Raw genomic sequence first — 6,151 nt, forward strand, 5'->3', positions numbered from 1 at the left:
AGGGGCCATGTGCTCTCCTCCGGCCCTCTCCTCCTGGTACAACGTGCCTACTTACCTCCTCATGGCTCCTACAACATGACTATTAGTCACTGGTCACATGATACATCACTCACCATATTGGGGGCTGGTTTTCAGGTTCTCCATCACTTGGAAGGTCTGGAGGCCGTTCTCCAGGACCCTGGACACTTCCTATGATGGACTCTCCTTCCCGATGTCTGACTTGTTACAGAATACAATAAAGAGGAGAGAAATCTAGAAAAGTTTACCTCTCCGCTCAGCAGGGAGATGATCTCCAAGGTGAGGTCTAATATTCTTCTGCTGATCTCCTTCCTGTCCATCCTTGGTGGTCATTCAGGAGAAGAGGAGAGAACTGGAGGAGCTGGAGGCTTCTAGTACTGCAGGCGCCTTTATGAGAAGAGGAGAGGAAATCATCCAGAGGACAAGACCAGATGTCACCTCCAGAACCGCACTTCCTGAGCCTGGAGGGGCCCCGTGTCACAGAAGGTGTACAGGAAACAAGGAAACACAATATGAATAAACGACTGACTGGATCCAAAACTAAGGAACAAAAAGGGAGACCCCTGCATCAGACCTGGCACTCTCCCTTAATGCTCAGCTTATGCGAAAATCCCAATGGTAGATGATCGCATATCCTCGTACCTTGACTGTATAACACCTGAACACCCTATAATAGTGAGGGGACATAACCACCGACTCCCTACACTAGATACGGAGGGAGTCAGGGTCACCTGGGATCCAGCAAACAGAAAAACACAAATGAATGCACAACATTTATCTTGTAGAAGACTGAGAAGTAGGATCAGCATGCACACACACTCCAGGAAGTAGTATAAACCGCAAACTGATGCACTATGGGGAGGAATTTAAAGGAATGCAATCAGTACAACTACATGACAGCTGAGAGAGGCTAACGAGATGAGGAACTGAAAGCAAAACAAAGGAAGCTCAAGGAGGAGGTTCTGAAAGGCATCTGTCAGAGCTTCTCAGATGTCTGGTGGTGACACCCCGCTTCTCAGAGCCCCCACCACATGGATTCCAGGGGCCCCAACATGGAGATCTCTGATAGATGCAGGTCCCACCTCTGGGCTGTGCTCAGCTGTGTCGAGAACTCCTAGAGAAGAGACTGGAGAGAGCTGAGCTCAGGCCGGGCCCCCGCTCTATTCATTATCCTTCTGGAGGCAGGGGCCCCTCACCAGGACAGTCAGGGGCCAGGGAATGATGACAACCCCCACTATCCCCACTACTCCTCCCCCCATCATACTAAGCTGAGGAGCGGTGAAGGATTCCTTGTGTGTAATGGAGGAGAATCTCCAGAGGTGACATGTCTGAGCTCTCCACCACACTGTCTCCTCACAGCTCATCTTACCTGCAGGCTGGAGGAATGGCTGATACCAGAGAGAACAAGAGCCCTGACTACCGACCAGGACCTGCCCAGTATCTGCTGCACTGCCAGAGCTGAAGGACCTGGGGTGACATCACCGTCATGTGATCAGTGCAGGGGGCGGGGCTCAGCAGTGGGGAGAGGAGGTGGTGAAGGACCTGTGATGATGTCACCATCATGTGATCAGTGAAGGGGGCGGGGTCAGCTGTAGAGCGGAGATAAGAAGGAGGAGGAGCTGTATTTGTGGTCATGTGACCTGTGAGGGATGATCCTTGTATGGAGAAAGCAATTTATGATTTCTTTCCTACAGAACTGGAGAAATGCTGGGAGTTGTAGTTCTCTCCTCTGATATATTACTGTCTGGACATGCTGGGAGTTGTAGTTCTCGCCTCTGAAACCTACAATAACAGCCTGGAGTGTTACCTCTGAGATATCATATAACATTCTGTACTCTTCTCCTCTGATATATAACAGTCTGGACATTGTGAGAGTTGTAGTTCTCTCCTCTGATATATTATTGTCTGGACATGCTGGGGGTTGTAGTTCTCTGATATAACAGTCTGTACAGAGCTGTGGTCACCTCTCTAGAGTCTCCTATGGACGACATAAAAGACTGAGATGTAATTGTTCCCGGGAATGCAGGTCTGAAGAGGAAGCCCCTGATGGAGAATTCAGGATAAACTGTTTTCCTCCTCTGAGGAGGAGAAGAATAAAGAGGGGAATATTCATTCTAAGGGAAGAAAGTAACAAAGAGATTGTTCATGTCCGACCGGTTGGGGACCCGGATGATGACCAGGGGGTCTCCACCTGTAGGGTTCTAGGGCCTTCAAAGTGGTTGAAGCTTTGGAAAAAGCTATGATGGTCGAATGCAAACATCCTGGAAATGATCCAATTCAGGGCGAGGATTAGGGACGCTATAGGAAGTTACCCGATCCCAGCATCCAGGCCTAGCTGCTTTCCCAAATTCCCTACATTGTACAATGGGGGGGGGGGGGGGTTTCCCCACTCGCCACCGTGACAGTGTTACAGGTGAATGACGTCGCAACGGGGGAATAATGGCGTTCAGCAGACAGGTTTAGAACTCAGCAAGATTCCCATTAAAGGTGGGTCAAGCCCCTTTATTTAAACACCTTTCAACAGGGTGTGATGGGTGTAACTTCTCAAAGTATCATCATGATTGGTGAACACACATCCAAATAACTCTCATAATTGGATAACACTGAAGCCTTACTTTGCATTATTCATTATGGCTAATTGGGCTCCTGCTAACACAAACACAGTTTATCTTATCTTAACATAAAGCTACTTACTAATACAGTTTTTAGCAAGTCACTGAAATTGTCAGGCGGCCGGTCGCCATCTTCTTATTGTGCGCTAAGAAATTTAAACACAAAATACAGTCAGAGTCTCCAAAATGGCCACCATAGAAAAGCGGAAAGTTCCGTCATCACTTACATAGCGGGTTCCTTCTCCTAAAGTTAATACATCTATAGGATATAAAGTTTTGACAGAGTCAGTTGAGATGGCTGCATATTTTATAATCTCAGCTAAGGTCGTCGTCGTATAATAACATACTCTTTTTAGCTATTTTAAGGACCATGTGAGGCCAGCAAATGTCAATTTCTGACAGATCTTGAGACGACAATAGTATTTGAAAGGTTAGGAATTCTCCTTCCTCAGCACATATTATTAGCTTAACAAATAATGATTATTTGGAAAATCATGATGTAAATGGTTTTACTTGTTAACCATATATGTTTTTTAGAATGTTAAATATAGGCTACAATATGACTCTGTGGAGATGCAGACTTTAAAAAGGGCTTCGTCTCATGACATTGGGGAGCATTCTCTGACAGACACCTGTAGCTCTCTACACACACAGATTCACACATACATTTTATTTTGGGGAATTACTTTTTCATTCCTTTTAAATTGTTTAATTGCTTGCTTGTTACTTTTTGAGATTCTTTTGTTGTGCTTTATCTGTCTTTTTCTTCCAAAGTTTTGTAACCTTTTCTTTTTATACGAATTAAATTATTTTAATTTTTATCAAGAGCTTTCCATATTTTGTAGGGCTCCTTCTGAAGCATTTCTTGCAAAATTAAGAAGCGCTGGACGATATTTAACCACTTACCGCTAAGCTAACGCCGAAAGGCGTCATCTCCGCGGCGCTCCCAGGCTACGCTAACGCCGATTGGCGTCATCTCGCGTGAGCCGAGATTTCCTGTGAACGCGCGCACGCAGACGCGCGCGTTCACAGGAACGGGAGGTAAGCGAGTGGATCTCCAGCCTGCCAGCGGCGATCGCTCGCTGGCAGGCTGGAGATCCGAATTTTTTAACCCCTAACAGGTATATTAGACGCTGTTTTCATAACAGCGTCTAATATACCTCCTACCTGGTCCTCTGGTGGTCCCTTTTGTTAGGATCGACCACCAGAGGACTCAGGTAGGTCAGTACAGTCGCACCAAACACCACACTACACTACACTACACCCCCCCGTCACTTATTAACCCCTTATAAACCCCTGATCACCCATGATCACCCCATATAAACTCTCTGATCACCCCCCTGTCATTGATCACCGCCCTGTCATTGATCACCCCCCTGTCAGGCTCCGTTCAGACGTCCGTATGATTTTTACGGATCCACGGATACATGGATCGGATCCGCAAAAAGCATACGGACGTCTGAATGGAGCCTTACAGGGGGGTGATCAGTGACAGGGGGGTGATCACCCTGATTATCCTGATCACCCCTGTCATTGATAACCCCCCTGTAAGGCTCCATTCAGGCGTCCGCATGCATTTTGTGGATCCGATCCATGTATCCATGGATCCGTAAAAAATCATGCGGATGTCTGAATGGAGCCTTACAGGGGGGGTGATCAGTGACAGGGGGGTGATCACCCTGATTACCCTGATCACCCCTGTCATTGATAACCCCCCTGTAAGGCTCCATTCAGACGTCCGCATGCGTTTTGTGGATCCGATCCATGGATCCGTAAAAAATCATGCGGATGTCTGAATGGAGCCTTACAGGGGGGGGTGATCAGTGACAGGGGGGTGATTACCCTGATTACCCTGATCACCCCCTGTCATTGATAACCCCCCTGTAAGGCTCCATTCAGACGTCCGCATGCGTTCTGTGGATCCGATACATGTATCCATGGATCCGTAAAAAATCATACGGACGTCTGAATGGAGCCTTACAGGGGGGTGATCAATGACAGGCGGGTGATCACCCTGATTACCCTGATCACCCCCTGTCATTGATAACCCCCCTGTAAGGCTCTATTCAGACGTCCGCATGCGTTTTGTGGATCCGATCCATGTATCCATGGATCCGTAAAAAATCATACGGACGTCTGAATGGAGCCTTACAGGGGGGTGATCAATGACAGGCGGGTGATCACCCATATACACTCCCTGATCACCCCCTGTCATTGATAACCCCCCTGTCATTGATCACTCCCCTGTAAGGCTCCATTCAGACGTCCGCATGATTTTTACGGATCCATGGATACATGGATCGGATCCGCAAAATACATGCGGACGTCTGAATGGAGCCTTACAGGGGGTGATCAATGACAGGCGGGTGATCACCCATATACACTCCCTGATCACCCCCCTGTCATTGATAACCCCCCTGTAAGGCTCCATTCAGACGTCCGCATGCGTTTTGTGGATCCGATCCATGTATCCATGGATCCGTAAAAAATCATGCGGATGTCTGAATGGAGCCTTACAGGGGGGGTGATCAGTGACAGGGGGGTGATCACCCTGATTACCCTGATCACCCCCTGTCATTGATAACCCACCTGTAAGGCTCCATTCAGACGTCCGCATGCGTTCTGTGGATCCGATACATGTATCCATGGATCCGTAAAAAATCATGCGGATGTCTGAATGGAGCCTTACAGGGGGGTGATCAATGACAGGCGGGTGATCACCCTGATTACCCTGATCACCCCCTGTCATTGATAACCCCCCTGTAAGGCTCTATTCAGACGTCCGCATGCGTTTTGTGGATCCGATCCATGTATCCATGGATCCGTAAAAAATCATGCGGACGTCTGAATGGAGCCTTACAGGGGGGTGATCAATGACAGGCGGGTGATCACCCATATACACTCCCTGATCACCCCCTGTCATTGATAACCCCCCTGTCATTGATCACTCCCCTGTAAGGCTCCATTCAGACGTCCGCATGATTTTTACGGATCCATGGATACATGGATCGGATCCGCAAAATACATGCGGACGTCTGAATGGAGCCTTACAGGGGGTGATCAATGACAGGCGGGTGATCACCCATATACACTCCCTGATCACCCCCCTGTCATTGATAACCCCCCTGTAAGGCTCCATTCAGACGTCCGCATGCGTTTTGTGGATCCGATCCATGTATCCATGGATCCGTAAAAAATCATGCGGATGTCTGAATGGAGCCTTACAGGGGGGGTGATCAGTGACAGGGGGGTGATCACCCTGATTACCCTGATCACCCCCTGTCATTGATAACCCACCTGTAAGGCTCCATTCAGACGTCCGCATGCGTTCTGTGGATCCGATACATGTATCCATGGATCCGTAAAAAATCATGCGGATGTCTGAATGGAGCCTTACAGGGGGGGTGATCAATGACAGGGGGGTGATCAATGACAGGGGGGGTGATCAATGACAGGGGGGTGATCAGGGAGTCTATATGATTGATCACCCCCCTGTCATTGATCACCCCCCTGTCATTGAT

The sequence above is a fragment of the Bufo gargarizans genome, unplaced genomic scaffold, assembly GCF_014858855.1.
Source record: "Bufo gargarizans isolate SCDJY-AF-19 unplaced genomic scaffold, ASM1485885v1 original_scaffold_2145_pilon, whole genome shotgun sequence".
NCBI classification, from domain to species: domain Eukaryota; kingdom Metazoa; phylum Chordata; class Amphibia; order Anura; family Bufonidae; genus Bufo; species Bufo gargarizans.